Raw genomic sequence first — 12,053 nt, 5'->3', positions numbered from 1 at the left:
GTACACTTTGCTTCAGAAGCACTGGCAATTCAAACCTGTGTTTGCAAGGGAATCTGTCCCATAGAAGAGAGAGAGGTATATATTCCTTTGCCACACCTGTTGGTAGATTGCTCCTTACGCAGAGAAGCAATAGACTCACTAATTAAAGATGAAGTTACATGTTTATTAGGGAATGGCATTTCAGATATGAAAGCTGAGAGACAATGGTGGCCTTCAGCTATCTTGTTAGCTAGGAAAGGAGAGAAGAAACTTCAGAGAAAGAGAAAATTAAGTGAGATTATCAATCTAAAGGACAGAGAAAAAGTGACATGAAAGGACAGAAGGGTCTCTAACCTTACAGCCCTATCTAGCTGACCATTTGCCTGGCCCTCCCCCCACCCCGGGGTCTTCTTCTCAGTTCTTCTGCATGCTATACAGTGTTACTCCCAAAATCTCAAGGTCTAACGTGCAAAACCTACAAGATTCCTATTATGTAGAGTTTCAAACTTGTCTCCAGGTAAGGGCTTGGTGAACACATCTGCTGTCATTTCTTCTGTACAACAGTACTGCAAATTAACAAAGCCCACCTTCATACATTTCTCATGGGATGATGCTTTACATCCATGTGCTTGGTTCTAGAATTTATCTTCTCCATCTGTGCAAGCTTTAAGCATCCTTGGTACTCTTCAAAAAGTTTTATGGATTTGGACTTATCTATCCCAAAGTTGTACATCAGCTGCAGTATCCATTTAAGTTTGTATCCCTCAGCTGCAGAAACATATTCAGCTTCAGTTGATGATGGAGTTACACTTTCTTGCTTTCTGCTGCTCCAACAGATTGTTTCACCTCCATTAAAGAAGAGGTATTTACTGGTTGACTTTTTACCCTTTGTATCTCGTGCCCAGCCTGTGTCCATGTGTCCCACCAGCCTAGGATTCCCACAACTTTCATTTCAGATGAGTAGCGCTATATAGATACCTGACAAGTCTTGTGACTGCATTCAAGTCTCTTGTGTTCTGTGACTCAAGCTTTCTGCATAACATCCTCATGGCTGATGCTGCATCTGAGCGTGTCAGTTTATGCACAGCAATTTCCCAATTGCTTCTCTGTCGCACTTGTCAGGGGCTACATCTTTCCTGATTCAAGCAACTTGTTTCCACAGGAGTTCTAACTGGCTTAGCATTTTTCATATTCATAAAGTCCAGGAATTCCAAGGTTTTCTGTTTTTGGTTAAAAAGATAGCTACCATCTTGTTCTCATTTTATTTGTATCCCAAGATAATAGTGGATATTTTCAAGCTGTTTCATTTCCACTTCTTGATCCAAATGTTGAACTATTTCATCACACTGTTTTCATAGCGTAGAATCAGATCATCCACATATGTCACAATGTAAGTCCCTTTGTTGTCTCTGTATCTTGAATGCAGACAATGTTCTGCTTTGCCTTGTTCAAATCCTTCTTTGGTAAGCGTTTGATGAAGTTACGTATTCCAGCATCCAGCAGGTTATTTTAGTCCATAGATGCTCTGTTGCAGTTTGCACATGAGCTGCTTGCCTTTAGGTTGCTCGAATCCTGGCAGCTGTTTCATGTATACTAATTCCTTTATTTCTCCATACAGAAAGGCAGTCGGTATATCTAGATGCTCCATTTGCATGTGTCTTGCTGTGCAATGCTTAAAAGTAGTCTCACTACAGCGCAAGTCTGTCTGATGAGATTACGCTCCATAACTTCCCTTGTTGTAAATGTGCTTTTATCCTGAAAGACCAAATGCCATAATTCAAATCTGTCAATGCCTCAATGTCGGGGACATATTAATCTCCATGGGAGGTGGCCATCTTAACTCCTTGGTCTTTGTCCGATAGCTCTCTTGAGCCTCGGGGCAAACTCTAATCAGTATAGCAGAGCCTGGGCCATAATCAGTGTTGCCAGATTGCTAATTATGCCGAGAAGTGGCAGACTCACTGATTACAAGTAGATTAGATTAGATTAGATATTTAATTTATATACCGCTTTCCCCCGAAGGGCTCTGGGCGGTGCACAACATAGTAAATAACAATAATATAATAATACAATAGGACTAAACGTAAGAACAAATCCAGTACAATAGCCCCACAATAATCAATAATTCAGTAAATAATAAATCAGTATCAGGTTTATTTATTATTTTATTTTATTTATTTATTATTCCACTTTTATACCGCCCTCCCCCGAAGGGCTCAGGTTAACAAACTAATAACAGATTAATGCACTTACAACAACATCAGCAGAACATCAGCATAATATTTCATAGCAACAAACACATAATAATAATATAACAATTGCATAACAGTCTCAACAACAATAGTACAATAGCAATGTCAATAACATAATAAATCACAACACCAATTCTCAGCCTAAATCTACAATAAACATTATTCCATAACAATATCATAGAACATCACAAAATGAACAACATCCTATTTAACCTGCTATAAAGAAAGAAAAAGTAGATGACGACTTCCTATTAATTTCACAACCCAAAAACAACCTAAGCTACAACACCCTACCTACACTAACAGGATCCAATTTTAGTGCAAGCCTATTAACTCAATCTGACCTAATACTGTACTTCCACTAAACTAAACTCTACTGTGACACCCCACAAAAATACCCCAATTTTACTGCAGCTGTAACCGTCATTCTACCTTGGGTAAATGGAAAAAAAATGTCCAGTGTCGACCAAGGTTACAAGTAGTAGTTCCAGTGTTCTTTCAGGCCGCCGCCACCATGTTCTTGATGGGAGTACCCTGCTCTTCACCGGGAGGCTCTCAGCTGTTCTTTGGGCAAGAGGCTCTCCAATATTCATTCAGGGGGGCCTGTAAAGTTAAATGTTATTAGGGAACTACATTTCAGATAGGAAAGTTGAGAGAGTTACCTTGCTAGTGATGGAAGGTGGGAGAAGAGACTTCTGAGAAGCAGGAGGAAATCAGACTTGAGATTATCTATCCAAGGACAGAAGAGGTAACACGAAAGGATGGAAAGGTTTCTAACTTGGCAGCCCTATCTAGTTGAACACTTGCCTACCCCCCTGCCCCGCCCGCCCGCCCGCCTCTTCTTCTCAGTTTCTTTGAATGCTAAACATTGTAACTGCCAACGTGGCATACCTGAGAAATCAATGCAACTTATATCCAAATGAGTATACATAGAATTGTCTGCAAATCTATACTCAGAAAAGAGAGTTTGATTGGCTAAAGGCTTATTTCTTTTTTAAAAAATTATTATTATTATTTTTGAAATGAATTTTAACACAAACATTTCATTACAATAACAATAAAATAACACATGCAATTTCATAAAAGAACTTCACAGATCCATACAGATCTCCACAGATCCATACAGATCTCCACAAAGAACTCCACAGATCCTCAATGATGCGGCTGGCCTCCACTCGGGCCAGGGCCTTTACGGCCCTGGCCCCTGCCTGGTGGAACGCTCTCCCACCAGCTGTTCAGGCCCTGTGGGACCTTAATGCGTTCCGCAGGGCCTGTAAGAATGAGCTGTTCCACCGGGCTTTTGGGGAGGCCAGCCGCTGATACCCACCCCCTCCCCCCTTTTCTATAACATCAGGGGATCCTGTGGCCCTCCCTTCAAGGGGGGTTTTTAGAAGAGAGTTTGAAGAAGAGTTTGGATTTGTATCCCCCCTTTCTCTCCTATAGAAGACTCAAAGGGGCTTACAATCTTCTTGCCCTTGCCCTTCTCCCCTCACAACAAACACCCTGTGAGGTAGGTGGGGCTGAGAGAGCTCCGGAAAGCTGTGACTAGCCCAAGGTCACTCAGCTGGCGTGTGTGGGAGTGCATAGGCTAATCTGAATTCCCCAGATAAGCCTCCACAACTCAAGCGGCAGAGCTGGGAATCAAACCCGGTTCCTCCAGATCAGAGTGCACCTGCTCTTAGCCACTACGCCACTGCTGCTCCTTTTAAGCTGTTGGATGCCATCTGCTGCCTTTTGTAAGTTTGTAAGTTGTACTAGAACGCTGTATTCTAACACGGAATGGTTTTAACATATATAGAGCTTATTTATTTATATAATTGAGTCGTTAGATTCACTGTGCTCTACTTATATTTATGTTGTGCACCACCCTGAGCCCTCTGGGGGAGGGCAGCATAGAAGACTGATTGATTGATTGATTGATTGATTGATTGATTGATTGATTGATTGATTGATTGATTGATTGATTGATTGATTGATTGATTGATTGATTGATTGAGATGATGATGATGATGATGATGATGATGATGATGATGATGATGATGATGATGATGATGATGATGATGATGATGATGATGATGATGATGATGATGATGATGATAGGACTGAAAGCTGGCACAACAAAGTTCTGCATTGCCAATTTCTGGAGAAAATCAAAGACAAGGTGGATAACGAAAAGACCTGGCTGTGGTTAACAACTGGAACTCTGAAAAAGGAAACTGAATCCCTGATTTTAGCCGCCCAAGAGCAAGCCATTAGAACAAATTCGATCAAGGCCAAAATCGAAAAATCCTCAGATGATGCAAAATGCAGATTGTTCAAAGAAGCTGATGAAACTGTAGATCATGTCCTCAGCTGCTGCAAAAAGATTGCCTAGACTGAGTACAAACAGAGACACAACTCAATGGCCAAGATGATCCACTAGAATTTATGCAAGAATTACAACATAAGAACAGCTAAGAACTGGTGGGAACATTGTCCAGAGAAAGTAATGGAAAATGAGAAGGTCAAGATCCTGTGGGACTTTCGAATCCAAACGGACAAAATGTTGAAACACAATACACCAGACATCACTGTGATCGAGGACAAGAAAGTGACCATCATTGACATAGCAGTCCCCGGTGACAGCAGGGTCATTGAAAAAGAACACGAGAAGGTCACTAGATACCGCAATTTGAAAATCAAGCTTCAGCGTCTATGACACAAACCAGCTGAGGTCGTCCCAGTGGTAATCGGCATGCTGGGCGCCATCCCAAAAACACTAGGGCAGCACTTGAAACATCTTCGAATTGACAAAATTAATATCTGTCAAATTCAGAAGGCAGCCCTGCTGGGATCCGCACGAATACTATGCCAATACATTACAACTTCCTAGGCCTCTGGGTGAGGCTCAAATTGTAATGAAGGCCAACAACCAGCTAAAGATCTGGCAGCTGTGAAATCTACAATAATGATAATAATGATAATAATGATAATGATAATACATATAAACATAGCAGTATTTCTTAACTCAATGAGATATCTATAATATATATATTATTATTTCATATATAAACTTTTAGTAAACCATAGATAAAACATAACCACTCTTTCTTCATATAATCTACCCATTCGGCCCAATTCCCTTAAAATGTTTCAGAAGGTAAGTTTCTAATTTGATGACTAATTCAATCAAGCACTTAAAAGCTTTGAACTTTTTTGATCCATTCACCAAATTTGGGTAAATCATTAGATTTCCATTTCTTGGCCAGAACTATTTTCGCCACCATCAGCATACGAAATAAAACATGCTAAAGGCTTATTTCTGAGTAAACAAAATTCAACGCAGTTGCAAGGTTTAGTTCTCACTTCAGCCAGCCTGGTACACATTGGTGTAGTTTATATTATATACTACTGTTCAAAAATAACATTCAGGGTGATTGACAATAGAAATAATATTATTACAACAGGATGTGAACACCTAATAATAGACACTAGATACTGTACAGTTATGATAAACTCCAGTATTTGTTCTTGCAGTTGAGTACGTCAAACCCAATGATAAAAAGTGATGCGTTGCCTATTTAAATATAGAGTCTTTACAGGTGGAAGGAACTGAGCTATTGATTATATTAATCTTCCCACTTCTTCCACATTTTAAAGGTTAGATGTGCTTTGGTGCTCAGAACGAAGGCATTAACCAGGGGATTAATTCATATATTTCAAAGTATTTGGGGCAACCAAAGGGACCCACAGTCAGATGGCGGTGGGAATTCTCTCCTGGAAAATTCAGTTCCCAAGTGGATGTAGTGTAGATTTGGAACAGGACTGCAGGGAGAGGGTGTTTTCGTTTTTTCTCCCATGCTGTTTTTCTAAACTGAAATAGCCCTGGGGAACTGCTATTTGTTCTGTAGCATAAATGTAATGATCGTTATGCACAACAAATAGCTTCTGTGCCAAAAGAAAGGGACATAGAGGGCAGGTTTTATCCTCCCTGACCACTTATGTGAGCAGGCACACAATAGGACAGTTGTTGTAAATTTGAATTTGGCATAGAAGCTGGGTGGAATTAGAAGACAGTGTCTGAAAATCAGATCTCTTTTGTTGTCTTATGGTTACTTCCTTTATCTTCCTAGCAAGATTCATGTGTTCCAGACAGATAAAGTGAGGGACATCAGAATGAGACCAAGAAGAACTCAAGCTCTTTTATGCCTGCATCTAGCTCCAGCTGACAGCTTCTCCCTCCTGATCCTGACTGTCCCTACTGAGCTCATCAAAGGCAGCACAAGGACTTTTGTTGCTCAGATCATTAGAAGCAACACTAACCAAAAACCCATTCAGGGTGGCTGATCAATGCTGGTGGGTCTGATTGTTTGACTCCTTAAGCTAAACAGTTCTGAGAACACCTGTGTTCAAAAAATAGGATACAAATTCAGTCACTACACAACAATAAACTGGGGAACCAGCTGTGTGCTACAACATCTCAAGGCAGGGAACTATTTGCCTGTTCAGTTTCTATCTGTTTAGTTGTTATGCAGTGTATCTTGCTGGAAGAAGCCAACTCTAAGTATGGTCCCTTTTTCCTGCTTGATATAATGTTCAGCTGCTATTCCTTGTAGTTGCTCAGCTATTAGAGGGTAAGGAAGGCTTGGCTATTTCCCCCACCCAAAGTAAATTAGCAACCATTAGATTATTAGGAAGGTGCCTATTTCGGTGCTAGTCAGAAGCCTATAACTGGAATGAACACATGTTCCTCTAGTTTTCTGCACATCTTTGTCTTTCCTTTGTCATCTTCCTTTTGTCACATTTTGAGATCTGTGTTCTGTAAAGCAGTATGCCTGTGGTTAGTGTTTGTCAAGGAAGGGTGTTCAAGAGTCCCACTAATTCATCATTAATTTTACTTAGATCCTGCTGCATCCAGGAAGTTCAGGTACACATGACTGACGCTTAGCTTTAATAACCTAACATCATCATGTCTCTTTGACCATCTACTGGGCTGCGTATACTTAAAAATAAAAGCAAAGCCATTCCTTAAATCAAATAAACGATTGTATGAATAAAATTTGCAACAAATCTTATGCACATTTCACTCAGAAGAAATCCCCACTTATTTCAATGGAGCTGACGCCTAGGGGAATGTGCATAGCATTAAAGCTGTGCTGCTTGATCCTATAAAAAGAAACCTCTTTGAGTTCAGTGGGAGTCATCTGCATGAAGCTGCAACTTTAAGGTGATAACTGTATTGTGTGAGCACATGAAACCACAGATATATTGTTCAACTGGCTACAATGCATAAAGAAAAAATATTCATCAAAGAATGAAAAGAGCTCAGCTGTAGCCTTTTGCTAATCTCTTTGAAAAAAGAAACACCCCTAAGCTATATATTTCTTTATTTTCTTCATGTCACATTACCAAGGCCTTTCTGAACGCCCTATAATATAGTTTCTTAAAATTCCAGTGTAAAAAGGAGTGTGTATGTGAAGAAATCTGTTTTTGACAACACTGAATTTCTGTTGTACTTGCTTGCTAGCTGGTGCAGCGCTGCTGGCTTGAATGAGATTATTTCTAAAGGTAGATTCAGACACCCACTATTTCTAATGTTTAGTGAATCATACAAGTATCTCCTACTGAGATTAATGGGAGATGAGGTGTTTGAAGGAATGGAACGTTGTATGTCTCCGACAAGCTTGAAAAAGTCATGCCTCTGTACCCTAAACCATGGATTGCCAACATTTTGGAGTCTGCAGGCAACTCTGGAATTCTGCTGGAAAAAGTGAAGCCAGCAACAAAATTTGAGGGAGTGAAGACACACATAACTCTGATAGTAACTCTTCAACATTTCATGCAGAAGTTCTGTTTAAAAGGATGCCTTTAAAATGAACATATTGTTCAAAAATATTTTCTAGCATACAAATAGTGTACCTTTAGTCACACTGTGAAGATTCTTGTCCTATGGGAGCAGATGTTGCAAATTAACTTTTAAAATGATGAAATATCCAGTGGCCCCAGGAAAGGAACCATGGTGCCCGGGGATGCCACATTAAAGAATTCTGCCCTAGAGGATCTCACCACATAGTAATCATCATCCATAATCACTACACAGTTTGGGATGTATGTGTGTTAGAATGCATATTTTTTCAAGCATCAGGTATCACTGCGCCAAACAGGAATTTTATATGCTTTGAAAGATGCAAAAATTGGACCTGCAAATAAAAATTCACATTGGGGCTACATCTTTTTTACTCTTCAGACAGCACCCTCAGGTCTTTGACAGTGATGTAAAAGACAGAAAATAAGCAGCTAAAGCTTTCCTCATCCCTTTTGTTATTAAGCTGGAAACAGCATAATCTCTTGAATACTTGCCTGTCACTCCACTCGTAAAGGCTCTGCAAATAACAATCAACTAAAAACCTCAAGTCTTATGAGTAGTAATCTATTGTGTTACACGATGAGGGCCATTTGTGCCTTTTCCCAGGTGTTCTTAGTCTGTCCGTGCAAATGTCAGGGGTTGTTTCAAATGGGGGGGGGCAGTGGCTTATCTGCCAGAGGGACACATGGGGTCATATGTCCCCAGGCACCACCTATCTCCACATGATCAAGCTGTGGTCAAGGCTCAGTAGCCTGCATGTTCCTCTGGCAGGTAAGGGTACCCCTGCTGGCAGCAGCCGGCCCCAAGTTGCAACAAGCCCCTCGAGTGATGCAGGTGCGGCCTCCGATAGAGGTGTGGGGGCAGCTGCAAGGAGACCTTTAAGACCCTCTTCCCAAGCCCTGTTATCTGAGCCCCCTTTTGTGGAGTCAAGGCCCTTGGTGACTGGAGACAGAACTTTTCCGGTGATGGTACTTTGTCTACTGAATGCCATTCCTCTTGTGTACCAGAACTGAGGGGTTCTATCTTTTAAAGCTGTTTATATAGTCCTTTAGTATGAGGATGGAGTTATTAATATCATTTTAGCATGCTGAATAATTTAATAAGCTGGTTTGATTTTTATAGATAGTGTTTATTATTCAGAATTTCTCATGCTGTTTTTTTATGATTTTATTGAATCGTTGTTACTTTGTGAACTACCTCAAACAGGTCTTTGGAGAGGCGGTGTGACTGTGACAGGAGGAGGGCCTTGGGAGGGCCTGAAGCACAGGTGGAAGCAAAAGGGTACACCAGAAGCTTTCAGAAACTCACTCAGGAATGATAAGAGAACCACAGGTGGAGCTGGTGTGAGCTAGCAACCTTTGAGATAGGCGGAGCCAGCAGCCATTAGCAGCAGCTGGGAGTAGATGGGGCAACAGGTGAGCCAAGTTGGGGTGCTTTTAAGGCAAAGCTTAAAAACAGCAGGGAGAGGCTTGGTAGGGAGGATGGCAGATGGAGCCGTCTGAGGGGAACTTCAAAGCCTAGAGGCAGGAAGAGTCCTGCCTCTTCCTTGCATTGCAGTATATAAATAAATACAGGATTTACTGGCTTTGATCTATTCACTATTACACTTTAAAAAAAGGAGTGCATTCTGACATCTACTGTGTTTATGGTTTTTTTTAAAAAAAAACCCAGATAATTGCAGTGTTATCCATACAAAAGCCTTTTCTCTTAAGCAAGCAAATGGTGCCTTTGGCATTGTGCATGTGCTAAGTATCATACTCAACCCCTATATTTGTGCAAGTATTTATAGCAGAGGTGAATTGGGATGCAAAAACACACATAGAAAAGGGTCCCACTCATAATGGAGGGAAAAGTAGGTTCGCACAAGCCTCACACAACTGGGGGTCACCTGCCTCATCAGAGGCAGGGCTGCCAGATGGCCGCAGCGGATCACGCTCCTCTCAAGAGGGGCCAGGGCCATTTCCTTGCAGCAGTGGCCTCCACCTCACAGCGCTGGAGCTGCTGTATCACTCCTGCCCTACATAGGGCCCGGGAATCTGCTCACAGTGGCAGTGGCTCGTGCCTGCCTTACACAGGTTGAGGGCCACTGGTTCATGGTGATAGCAGAAGTTTGTAGCATTGGCAGCTCCTACACACATACCACAGGGCCATTCCGTGGTAGTTGAATCTTGCCTTTCTTGCAGTAGGCTCCCAAGGCAACGGCCTTCCAGGCCATCAGCCCACTAGGCTTTTTCTGGTGGCCTTAATGGCAAATCTGCCCCAGTTTATAGCAAAGGCAGGTACGCAGGACTAGCAAGCAATACACTGACGAATTATCACATGAAGTCTGAAGCATAAGGAGAGACTGTCCTCTGGTGGTGGAAGGTGCCATCAAGTTGCAGCCAATTTCTGCCGATCCCATAGGGTTTTCAAGGCAAGTGGTGGATGGTCGTTGCCTGCCTCTGTGTAACAACCTGACCTTCCTTGGTGGTCTCCCATCCAAAATACTAACCAGGGCTGACCCTTCTTAGCTTCCAAGGTCAGGCTAGTCTAGGCAATGCAGGTCAGGGTTCTGTCCCTTGACTCTCTTTAAATTCACCTTGTGTAAACCAGTGCAGAACTTTTCAAAAGTGATGCTAAATAGCTGGTGACTGATATCAATAACGTACCATTGCAAAATGGTTGCTCTGGAAAGGCTTCTTAAATCAGCAGCACAATTAAAGACCTTCCTGAAAAATTCTGACAAATAAACGGTAACACAGGCCAAATTATACATACGGTTTTGGAATAAATTAGAATTCACATGTTTGAAATATCTCAAATCCTTCACCAACTTTATCCCCCCCCCATTTTTCTTGCTGCCAATTTCATTTTTCTTACTCAGCCTTGTAGAGCCCAGGAAGTGCATATCAGAAACATTTACTAATCTGTGACTGTTGTTTTCCATGCTGCCAAACTGGTGATAGATGCCCATAGACTTGCAAAATTTGTGTAACTGAGAGGAAATCTGTAGTGTGCAGTTCACAGTATGGTTATAGGCTAATTCTGCAGTTTTGCTGTCTCAACTATGCCACTATAAGGTGTATTTCCACTGTCAATACATCACCACGTCACCCCGAAATGCATGCAGATATATTTTAATAAATCAATATCTATTTATTCAAGTAACATATGCAGACTTTTGAGATAGACAGAACCCTTCATCGAACAAAGAAAGGTACGGGGGTTTGTCTGATTTATTTTAGCTTTCTCACCTTACCTGGAGTGGAGGACTGTTCACACGAAATGTCAAGGAAGATACAAAAGAGGAACTCAGCTAGACAGTTTAACCACTGCAGTTTCTACATAGGAGAAAAATCTCCTCAGTCCTTGCAGCCTCATGAAGTATTTGATGCATGTCCAGACATGGTATGATTGATACAAGGGCCCAGATTCACTAAAAGCCCCTTGAATGGCACTGGGTCTAATCTTGCTGAAGATAGTGCCCTAGAACGTTGAAGTTGGGCTCCAGGGTCCCTTTTCTAGGTGCAAAAGATTCTGGTGATGGTTGGCATCATTTCTACCATTAGTGGCTACTTACTTCTTCTTCTAGGTCCAGCTGACTAATCCTCTGTCAAAGGCTGCTTCCACGTGGAATTCTTGCTCCACACCATAGCTGTGTTTTTCTTTGGGCTTCCATATGGCATAGCTGTGAATTTACCCACCTTTTCAGTTTCCCTGGACTTCTCTGTGAGTTTCCTCAAGCCTACTTTATATTGTAATCTTCCCAGAAATATCATACCCCAAGTGGGTTTGGGGAAAGTGTGGATGGGAAGATATAGACCCTACTCACAGCTGGTACTATTTTTAGTCATGCCCACCATTTCTCCCTCCCCTACCAATGGGCTTCTTGATTTAAAAACAAATCAGCAGTAGGTAGTGGAGAAATTTCCTGATCTAGTATTCGGTCTGTCCTGGCCATGTTTTCTGTTTATCATTATTATTCTTTTGTTTGTATT

At 41.5% G+C, this 12,053-nt stretch overlaps 1 protein-coding gene across 1 annotated transcript in view; it reads right to left on the bottom strand.

Annotated features, from left to right (window-relative positions):
• RNF157 (ring finger protein 157) overlaps positions 1-12,053 on the bottom strand; it is a 161,950-nt gene that overhangs the window by 129,742 nt on the left and 20,155 nt on the right. The window lies entirely within an intron of this gene.

Source organism: Sphaerodactylus townsendi, linkage group LG03, assembly GCF_021028975.2.
Source record: "Sphaerodactylus townsendi isolate TG3544 linkage group LG03, MPM_Stown_v2.3, whole genome shotgun sequence".
Taxonomy (NCBI): Eukaryota; Metazoa; Chordata; class Lepidosauria; order Squamata; family Sphaerodactylidae; genus Sphaerodactylus; species Sphaerodactylus townsendi.
This window is presented reverse-complemented; position numbering and strand designations above follow the sequence as displayed.